This window comes from Pteronotus mesoamericanus, unplaced genomic scaffold (genome assembly GCF_021234165.1).
Source record: "Pteronotus mesoamericanus isolate MK-2021 breed Mesoamerican mustached bat unplaced genomic scaffold, CSHL_Meso_final scaffold_21, whole genome shotgun sequence".
Taxonomy (NCBI): Eukaryota; Metazoa; Chordata; class Mammalia; order Chiroptera; family Mormoopidae; genus Pteronotus; species Pteronotus mesoamericanus.
Window position 1 is genome coordinate 21,820,387 of NW_026555310.1, and position 12,092 is coordinate 21,832,478.

A 12,092-nucleotide genomic window follows, 5' to 3' on the forward strand; every position below is an offset into this window, starting at 1 on the left:
TAGAGCAGTCTTGGTTGCAGGCCTTTGCTTTTCATGATTTGGAATATTTCTTGCCACTCCCTTCTGGCTTGCAGTGTTTCCATTGAGAAGTCAGATGCTAGCCGTATTGGAGCTCCCTTATATGTTACTACCTCTTTCTCCCTTGCTTGCTTTATAATTCTCCTTGTCTTTGATATTTGCCATTTTCATGATGATGTGTCTTGGAGTGGGCCTCACTGGGTTCCTCTTGAATGGGACCCTCTGTGCTTCCTGGACTTGTGTGACTTTTTCTCTTCTCAAACGAGGGAAGTTTTCCATCACTACTTTTTCAAACAGGTTCTCTATCCCTTCCTCATCATCTTCTCCCTCTGGTATCCCTATTATACAGATATAATTACATTTCAGGTTGTCCTGCATTTTCCTAAATGCCTCTTCATGCTTTTTGAGTCTTTTTTTATTTTCTTGCTCTTTCTGGGAGCTTTTTTCTACCTTGTCATCCAGCTTGCTGATTCGTTCCTCAGCTTCATCTAGCCTGCTTTTGATTCCTTCTACTGTGTTCTTCAATTCAGAAATTGTATTCTTCATTTCCTCTTGTCTCTTACTGATAGTTTCTATGTCCTTTTACATGCTGATATAGTTTTCAGTAAGGTCCTTGTTGTTTCCTTGTAGATTTTTGTAATTCTCTTTGAGCTCACTGAGCTCACTGAGCTTCCTTATAACCGTTGTTTGGAACTCAATATCTGATAGTTTACTTTCCTCTATTTCATTTAGTTCTCTTTGTGAGGATTCCCCCTTTCCTTTCGACTTGGGGGTGTTTCTTTGTCTTCCCATTATTTGTGAGACTCTTTTTTGACTTCTGCTTCTTAAATTGATCTGTCTCAATTTTATGACTTTGTGGTGTGAACTTCTCTGGTAGGAGACTGCTGTTTTTACTTTCTAAATCTGCCTCTGATAATGTCAGATGTTGTCACTGTTGACCTTAGGCAGTCTGTTGGAGACTTTCAGGAATCTACTGTTTGTGGCTATCTCCTTCAGTTGTTAATCTAGTCACTCTGCACTCAGCAGGCAGCTTAGACAGCACAGGGCAGGGCAGAATCCCGCCTGGGGGCGGGGTTATTGGGTCCTCTGACGCTGCTGCTGCTCAGGGGGGTGGTCTCTGCCTGAACAAGATGGCTGCTGCCTCATGGGGGTGGGGAGTGAGCACTGAGATCCCACCAGCTACCCTCTCGGTTCTCTCCCCAAAGCCTTCTTCTCCTGTTTCTCCTTAGCAGTCTCTAGCCCACTCCGTCCCCATCTTTGCCAGAGACCAGGGCAAGTGGCTGCAAATAAAAATTTATGCATTGGCCCTTTAAAAAGCTTTTTGTATCTCCAGCCACCCATCTCTGGCAGAGAGCAACTCTGCCATTTTTCACAGCTGGCTGTTTTCTGTGTACTTTTTGGGCTCTGGTGCTGTAGGCTGGAAATCCCTGCTTTTGCTTTTGACTCCACTCTTCTCAGGGGAATACAACCGGCCTTTTCGGTATCCTTCTGGTGCTGCTGCCCATGAGTGCCCCGCTCGCCTTCTTGAGTTTCTACCACACTCCTTACCAGTTAGATTGCACTAAAGCTGATTCTATGGTCTCCAAAGGTGTAAGACTCCTCTCTTGCTATTGTTCATTGTTTGTTTCAGGTGATTTCTCCACAATTTAGTTGTAATTCCAGGTTGGTCCTGGAAGGAGGTCAATGTGACTTCCACTCACTCTTGCGCCACCTTGATTCTCCTGATTTTTCCTTTTTATTCCTGGTTAACAAAATTATACAGGTTTTAAGTGCACAATTCCGCAACACATTATCTGTTCACCGTACTATGTTTTTACCACCCCAAGTCAAGACTCCTTCCATTATCATTTATCCCCCTGATACCGCCTCACCTCCCTCCACTTGGACTTATTTTTTAACTGCATCTCTTGCAAATGACATATAGTTGGATCTTGTTTAGTTTATATCTATTTTGACAATGTCTACCTTTTATCAGAATGCTTAGCTCTTTTATATTTGATACGATCATTTATATGGCTAGGTTTAAATCCACCACATCTTGCTGTTTGTTTTCTATTGATTTACTCTGTTTCTTTTTCCTTTAATGCCACTTTCTTGCTTTCTTTTAGCTTAATCATGTATTTTCTTAGTATCCCATTTTATCTTTTTGATTGGCTTTTAATTTATAATTTTAGTTGTTACTCTAAGAATTATAACATGCATCTGTAATCACAGTATAACTTGAATTAATATTACACCATCTCACATGTAATAAAAGAAGGTTACAATTGGATAAATCACTCTGTCCCTCCTGTCCTTTTCTCCTATTGTCACATGTTATGGGCTGAATATTTTTGTTTCCCCCAAATTCATACATCAAAACCCTATTCCCCAATGTGACAGTATTAAGATGTGGAACCTTTGAGAGGTAATTAGAATTAGGTGAGGCCATGAGGGTGCAGCCCCCATGAATGGAGTTAGTGCCCTTATAAGAATCACCAAAGAGCTTGTTTCCTCTCTCTGCTCTCCATCACATGAGGAAATCTACTTCTGGTCAAGATGGTGGCATAGGCAGAGATGGCCCGCCTCTTCACATGCCCACATCAAAATGACAACTAAAATATAGAACAATCATCACACATAACAGTCAGAAATTGAGTTGAACGGAAGTCTGACATCTACGGAATTAAAGAAACCACACCCATCTAGATTGGTAGGAGGGGCACAGATGCAGAATGGGGTGGTCCCTGACCTATGTGTAGTGGATGAAAATTTGGGAGGGATATCTTGGCAGTGAGGAGTCCCAGCCCCACCAAAGCTCCCCTAGTCCAGGGTTCCAGTGCCAAGAAAATAAGTCCCTACAACTTTTGCCTGTGAAAACCAGTGGGGATTGAGTTGGTGGAACAAACTGCAGGAGCCCCAAGCAGTTCCTCTTAAAGAACCCACATGTGGACTCACCTACTCAGACTCACTCCCTCTGAGCTCCAACACTGGGGTATCAGCTGGAAAGGCACCAGTGGCATAAAGAGAGGAACTGAAGTGTCTGGCATCAAGGCAAGCAGAGGTCATTGACCCTTTTCTAAATCCTCACTCCACAGACCTGGGAAGCTGGTGCCATATCTGATGAGACTCCATCAACCTGGCTAACACTGTTTGACCAACCTTGGAGATGCCCAGAGACTTCACCCCACCCAACTTATGTGCCCACCCAAACTGCTTTTCCATATCAATGGCTGATCTTGACTTATGTTTTACGACTTTCTAAATTTGCTCAAACAAGCATCAGCTGGACTAAGTGAGCCCCAGGTTCAGAACTAGCAGCCTCCATTCACAGCTTGGCTTCACCTGGGAATCTCCAAGCCCAGAACCAGTAGCAGCCATCTCAGATTGCTTTATAGCTCAAGCAAGGTGGCCCCAGGTAAAACACAAGTGGGAGATGACCTTGGCCTGTACCACTGGGAAATCCCAGGGCCAGCATACCCAGTACAGAGCTACAGACCATGTTGGAGCACCACTACCATGCCTCTGTACAGCTAATCCTCCATGGAGAGTGGAGGTTGTTGGTAACTGGTCACAGCCAATCCTTGTAGCTGACTGACCTGGGTAAATCCCTCCCATTCACCTGCCAACAGCAACCAAGGCTCAACTACAAGAGGAGGGTGTATTCAGCCCACATGAAGGATGCACCTTGGGTACCCAGCTTGGGCCATAGGAGAGGCTGTGCCACTGGACCCTACATGACACCTACTACATTAGGCTATACTACCAAGACGGGGAGTCATAACAGTTCTACCTAATACATAGAAACAAATACAGGTAGGCTGCCAAAATGAAGAGACAAAGAAACATGGCCCAATGAAAGATTAAAACTCCAGAAACAGTACTAAAGGAAATGGAGATAAGCAATCTATCAGATACAGAGTTTAAAATATTTGTTATAAGAATTCCCAAGGAACTTAGTGAGGTCCTCAACAGCATAAAAAAGATCCAGTCATAAAGAAAGGATACACTAATTGAAATAAAGAACAATTTACAAGAAAACAACAGCATAGTGGATGAAGCCAAGAATCAAATCAATGATTTACAATGCAAGTAAGCAAAAAACAACCAATTGAACAACAAGAAGAAAAAGGAATCCAAAAAACTGAGGATAATGTAAGGAACCTCTGGGACAACTTCAAGAGGTCCAACATTCGCATCATAGGGGTGCCAGAAGGAGAAGAGAAAGAGCAAGAAATTAGGAATCTATTTGAAAAAAATAATGAAATAAAACTTCTCTAATTTGGTGAAGGAAATAGACATGCACGTCCAGAACACAGAGAGTCCCAAACAAGATGGATGCAAAGAGGCCCACTGCAAGACACATCATAATTAAAATGCCAAATGTTAAAGATAAAGAAAGAATCTTAAAAGCAGTAAGGGAAAAGCAGTTACCTACAGGGGAGTTCCCAGAAGACTTTCAGCTGATTTCTCAAAAGAAACTTTGCAGGCTAGAAGGGATTAACTAGAAATACTCAAAGTAATGAAAAGCAGGGACCTACAGCCAAGATTGCTCTACCCAGCAAAGCTATCATTTAGAATCAAAGGACAGATAAAGAGCTTCCCAGACAAGGTGAAGCTAAAAGAGTTCATCATCACCAAACCATTATTATATGAAATGTTAAAGGGACTTATTTAAGAAAAAGATCAGAACTATGAACAATAACATGGCAAAAAAATTCATATTTATCAACAATTGAATCTTAAAAACTAACTAAGCAAACTGGAAGAACAAAGACAGAGTCATGGATTCGGAGAGCATTTTGATGGTTGCCAGTTGGGAGAGGTTGTTGGGGAATGGGTGAAGGTGTGATGGGATAAAAAGTACAAATAGGTAGTTACAGAATAACCAAGGAGATGTAAAATACAGCATAGGAAATGGAGTACCCAAAGACACGGACATGAACAATGGTGGGTGGGTTGCCTGAGGGAGTGGGGGTACTGGGTGGAAGTGGTGCAAAGGGGGAAAAATCAGGACAACTGTAATAGCATAATAAAAAAATGCAATTTAAAAAGAAAAGAAATCTGAAACCTGGAATACAGTCCTCATCAAAATTCAACCATGCCAGCAACCTGACTGCAGACTTCCAGCCTTCAGAAATACGAGAAATTAATTTCTATTGTTTATAAGCCACCCACATATGGTACCTTGTTATAGCTGCCCAAATTTACATAAAAATATCATATATAATACTCCCATATATTTTATAAACCTTACAATATAATATTGTTGACTTTGCTTTAAATAGGCAAGTATCTTTTAAAGAAATTAGGATATTAAAATGTACTTTTGCATCTTTATCCCATATGCACTAATTTCATGCTTTGTAATTCTTCTTTTGGAACTGGTATCATTTCTCAACAGCCTACTGAAATTCCATTAGCTTCTCTTGTGATGCTAGCAGTAAATTCTCTCATTTTATTCCTCTGAAAATGTCTATAGTTTATCTTCATTTTTGAAGTATTATTTTAACTGCATGCAGAACTCTAGGTAGACAGTTTTTACTTTCCGCATTTTAAATACGTCATTCCATTGTCTTCTGGTTTGCCTTGAGTTTGATGAAGACTTTATTTTAAATTATTAACACTGTGTTGTATGTGATATTTGCTTTTTTTCCCTCATCCTCTAACTTTTAAAAAAAATTTTTTCTTTATCTTTGAGTTTCAGCACTTTGACAGAGGTTTCACCTTTGGATTTAGCAGTAGCAGAGTCTCCAGTTCTAGGTATCACCAGAATGTGCAAAACTATGTGAGTTCCTATGTTTTGGGAGTCAAGCTTAACTAACATTTCTACTTCAAAATGGTTTTTGGTGGTGGTTTAGCAGGAAAAAAAGATATCAGGCTAAGTAAATTGTTGCCACTGAGGATTTTTCCAGTCATTCCTACTCCAATTGCCCAGCAGTCTCACCAGAAGCAGCTTCTCCTGCTCCTCCTTCTCCTTCTCCTGCTCCTCCTTCTTCTTCTTCTTTATTATTATCATTATTATTATTATTATTATTATTATTATATACACAAGCTGCTCAAGATCTGTGTGGGAGGTACACATTACACGTCAGTTAAAGCAGAATTGAATTGCTAACACATTTTTAACAGCATTATTTAGGAACTGTAAATGTATAGCTTGATGATTTTAGTAAAATTTATAGTTGTGGGACTATTACCAGAGTCTAGTTTTTGAAGGCTTGTGTCATTCCTAAAAGTCTCCTAATTTCAGTTTTTACTCAACCTCTGCCCTAACCCCAGACAACCATGGATCTTATTTCAGTCTCTATAGTTTTTGCCTCTTCTGGAAATTTCATATAAATCAAATAATACAATATGCAATCATTTGTGTCTGTTGTGTTTCATGTATAGTGTTTTTGAGGCTCATGTGTGTCATTGCATGTATTAGGATTTTGTTGCCTTTAATTGCTGAGTAGTATTCCACTGTGTGCCTTTACCACGTTATGCTTATTAATTCAACAGCCGAGGTACATTTATATTGCTTCCAATGCTTGGATGTTTTGAATAATGCTGCTATAAATATTTGTGTGCAGATTTCTTGTTCACATGGTGAGATTTCCCTTTTAAGAAATTACAAAACTATTTTTACAAGATAATTATACTATCTTGTACCACCCAACATAAGTGTATGACTGTTTCTTCACATTCTTAGCAACACTTGGTATTGTTTGTCTTTTTAAAAATACTCATGGTAGGGAGTGGGTAATAATATCACTTTGAAGTTTTAATTTTCTCTTCCCTAATGACTAATGATGTTCAATACATTTTGGGGGTTTATTAACCATTTATATATCTCCTTTGGTGAAATGACTATTAAATTTTTTTGCATTGCATATTTGTTGGGGTTTCTCTTATTATTGAGTTCTTAAATTTTTAGAAATATATTTTGTATGCATGTCTTTTTTCAGACATAATATTTGCAAATAATTTTTTCTTTGTCTATGAATTATTTCTTCATTTTCTTATTGTTCTTGTTTCTTCAAGAAAGATACCAGAATGACAACATATTTCCAATAGTTTTTTACTATTAAGACTACTAATCAAATTTCTAACTAAAAATACTTCTAACAATAACAATGTATAAAGATTAGTAATTCATCAGATAATTTCAGTAGCAATATTCAAGACCCATCTTACATTGAACGCACACACACATTACATAGCAGAATGTTGCATGAATCTGATTGCCAGGTTCTGGATATTGAAATATCTTCCTCAATAATTTTAACAGCTTCACTGAGGTGTGATTGGAACACAGAAAAGAAACTGGATGCATTTAAAGTATACAGTCATCATATGTACACACCTGTGACATCATCACCACAATCAACGTAATAAGCATTTCAATCACACCCAAAGACTCCTTGTGCCACTTCGTATTTTTCCTTCCTGTTTCTCCCCACCTCTTTCCCAGCCCCAGGCAACCACTGATCTGTGTTCTGTTATTATAGACAAATTTACATTTTTTACAACTTCATATAAATAAAACCACACAATATATACTCTTTGTTTTCTAGTTTTTTTTTTTTATATCCAGATAAACTATTTAGAGATTTATCTATGCAGTTGCATGTATCAACTGCTCATTTCTTTTTTTGGTGACTACTATTCCATATGGTATAACATAAATTGTTTATCCATTTACCTGATGATGGACCTATTTTTTAGCTTCTTCTATTACAAATCAAACTGCTATGAGCTTTCAATTACAAGTCTTTGTGTGAATGTTTGTTTTCATTTTTCACACCGAAGAGCTGGAATGGCTGGATCATGTAGCAGGGATATGTTTAACATTTAAGAAATGTTCTATAAAACGGCACTACCATTTTACTTTCCTTTTTGTGGTTATAGGAGTTCTAATTCTTCCACATTCTCACCAAAACTGGATATAGTTAGTCTTTTTAATTTTAGCCAATTAAATTTAGTCATTTAATAAGAAATTTGTGGCAGTATTATTGGATAAACTATCACTGCCCAACGTTCAAGGTCTTGAATACCATTGCTCCTTATATCTTCATATATATATTTTTTGTTTGTTTTGTTTTACCTCAAAAGGTAATCTGATTATAAATTTCTAACTTGAGCAGGTCATGGTGGGTAGTCATGCTCTGGGTACAGAACATGACTTTTAAGTGAAAAGTTTTAAACAAGCCTTGCCCATTGTCCTGGTGCAGCTAATATACCTTTAAAGTTAATACACCTTTAAAATGCCAGAAGTAACACCCCTCAAAGGCATAACCATCCTGAAGAGAGCACATCATTGTGATAACTATCCTGTAATCCAATCCCTGCCTTGATTCCCCCACTTTCACGTAATCTTCCCTAATTCCTTCCTAATTCCAAGTGCATTCTTAAAAAAACTGCAAACTGTAATCTTGGAAACATTTGAAATCTTGCCTCCCAGCAACTGACTCAGTTTTGAGTCAAATAAAAATTCTCAGCAGGCTTGGACATTTCTTATGTTGACACTGCACCCTTTATGACTTTATTGCTTGTGCTATCTATGAACCTTTCCTGGTATTGCCTTGTTATCTGATTTCTTTCTGCCAGCTACTATTCTTATTTTTTCACATTTCCTGTTCTGGAATCTGTTCTATCCTGGCACTTAAAGTAACCATCAAAAAACTGCAAGGAAAGAAAAATAACCTCATTCCTTGAGTTTATTATTTCTGTAAACAATAACTGCACTTCATGTTGGGGTATTTTCTTTTACACCCTACATCCTGATACCAACCCCAAACATTCTTTCCTCAGAGTTCCATATATAAAAATGCCTTTCCATAGCTTTGGCTTCCTGCTCATTTCAAGAGAAACTTTTTGAAAGATGTCTTAACTAGACTCCAAATGAGAATTTCCCAGCTGAGTGCAATAATATTATAAGCTATAAGAGATATATTATTGTCTTATGACAATACTTTCTGGGAGTGGTTTGTTATTCAGCAGTAGGTTATAAAACAGAAATTGATACCTGTATGTGAGGTGTTTTGTAACAGAAATCTAAAAAGTGAGGACAAAAAGAGGGAGTGTATGGAAATCGCAGATGATATGATCATAAATTCTTAACTGGGCAGGTCATGAGTAATCACACCTCATGCATATAACTTTAAAAAAAAATTGTATTTATTTATTTATTTTTAGACAGAGGGGAGGGAGAAAGAGAGGGAGAGGAACATTAATGTGTGGTTGCCTCACCCCCATCCCATGTGCCCTGACTGGGAATCAAACCAGAGACCCTTTGGTTCGCAGGCTGGGGCTCAGTCCACTGAGCCACACCAGCCAGGGTTCAGACATACAACTTTTTAGTAAAAGGTTCATCTTCGCCTTACACAAGCCCTGCCCATTGTTTGTGTTCCTCTAGATTAACACATCTTTGAAATCAGGCAAACCATCCTCAAGAAAGCATATAATCCTGTTAACTATCCTGAAATGTTTTTTCTGACCCACATGTTATCTTCCTAGTTACCTTCTTAATTTCAAATGCATAAAAGAAACTGAAAAACTGTTATTCTCCAGAGCATTTGAGATCTTGCTTTCCAACCATATGTCATCAGTTTCATGCAAACAAGCTCATAAAATTTCTCTATAGATTTGAACATTCTTACGTTGACATACATAATGTTAACTTTGAAGTGAAGAGAAGCTTGACAAACCATGAGGAAACTTCTGAAACTCTTAAAGATCACTGAGGAAGTGATTATTGGAGACTGAATCAAAGAGGGTATGAGTTATATATTGCAGAACAATTAGCGACACCAAACCCTGAGTAAGAATGGAAAATAGAGTACTGAACAAACATGTGGCTTTGCTAAGGATATTTTAAGGCAGGATGTTGAAAATGATAACCAACTTCTTCTAGTGTCTATAATAATAATAATAATAAAAGAAGAATAAAGAGTTGCACCAAAGAAAGGACTGCTGAGATTTTAATTAGAATTTAGTGGAAATTAAGTTTAGTGGACAGTCTTTTTGTTAGCAAAAAGTTCTCAAAGTAAGACATGACCTTAGAAAAAAGATCACATCCATGACACTACCAGCAAAACATGGTGTCAGGGTAAAGATGAAATCAAGAATGTGGCCATAAGAAAGATTATGGGCACCTCAGAAAGATTAAAATGTGTACCTCATAGACCTCATAGGTAGACAAAAGGCTTTTAATTATATTAAGAGAATATCTCTCAGACCTTACTTGTTACACAAAAAGTCTCTGAACATCTCAAAGACATCATCTCAAAGCACCCTGATGCTCATTCCAAAGGAGAATGTGGCTAATCCTGGAAATATTTATGGGTGTGGTTTTTGTCTCATAGAGGAAGCACCAATAATATTCACAGGAGACCTGTACTGTTTTTAAGAGCATTGTGTTGAGTGGAAAAACCCAAACAAGCAAATGGAAAAGCAACCACCCACCTACTTGTACTTAAAAGTTGCTAAAATACAGAAATAGAGTTGAATTTCATGTATTGACCTCATAATCCTGCAACCATACTCAATTTATGTATTTATTCTAATTGTTTTTACATTCTTTGGAATTTTCTATGTTGTCAACATAAGAAATGTCTAAAAATTTCAGAGACTTTTTATATTTATTTGAGTCAAACAAAGGATACACTTGGAAACAAGATCTCAACAGACTATTATAAATATTTCTGACAACAGCAGTTTCTTTTATGCATTTGAAATTAAGGAGGGAGAAAGCAACAAGATAGTTAAGATTATGTGAGTGAATAAAATAGCTGTGGTACATTTATAGAGTGCAATACTACTCAGCTCGAAAAAAGAATCTTAGCTTTTGCAACAGCATGGATGAGCCTGGAGAATATTATGCTATGTGAAATAAGCCAGTCAGAGACGGACAAATACATTTGATCTCACTTATATGTGGAACCTAATGAACAGAATAAACTAACAAACTGTAGACAGACTCCTGGATACAGAGAGCAGGCTGACAGCTGTCAGGAGAGAGGGAGGTGGGGGCTGGGTGAGATGTGTTAAGGGATTAAACAAACAAACAAAAAAAGAGATTTAAGGACACTGACAACACTATGGCGTTTGCCAGAGGGAAGAGGGGTTGGGAGAGAGAGAAGAGAGTAAAAGGGGCATAAATGGTGATGGAAGGCGACTCATCTAGGGTTGGTAAACACAGAACACAACATACAAATGATGTATTATAGAATTGTATACCTGAAACCTACAAAATTTTGTGAACCAATTCACTCCTATAAATTCAATTAAAAATAAAAATAATAAAAATAAAAACATAATCTCAAAAAAATATCGATGTGCTCTCTTGGAGCTGGTCACATAGAGATTGGATTACAGGGTAGTTAAGATAATGTGTTCCCTTTCGGGTGGTTACAGTTTATTTCAAGAGTGTGTTAACGTAGATGCACAGAAACAATGGACAGGGCTTGCTTAAGACAAAGATAAACATTTTACTAAAAAGTTATAAGCCCGGTGACTACCCACCATAATCTGTCTAGTTAAGATTGATGGTCAGATCACCCTGTGAGATTACTTCCCATAGAGCCTCTGTTTTGTCCAAAATGTGTAGATAATCATTCTACATTTCATTTCTGTCACTATTATGTATGTCTTTCTTCCTTTGTTATATCTTACACAGCAGACTTCTACTTTTTTGTGCTCATTTAAAATGCTGATCATTTCTTGGCTGGTATACTTTTTTTTTTTTTAATGGCTAGACAGCAAACAAAAAAGACTCAACTGTGGTTCACTGAAGTAACCAAGCACTTCATTGCCATTTCTAATTGAATCTGGAAGATAATAATATTAGTGACAAACTAAGAATGACTCAGAGTATGTCAAAGCTTTGTATGTCTCTTTTCTGACTTGGGTTTCCTGATAACTCCGGTTGTCCTTTGTTGCCTGTAAGGTTTATATTAGTCACAGATTTATCTGCTAATTCCTAGAAGATCTTTTTCCTCATTCTATTGCTCTCCTCTTCCCAAAATACAATACTATCTACTTCCTCTATCATGTGTTAATATTAACAAGTAGTTCAATTTTCCCAATCATTTCCACAGTGATGTAATCTA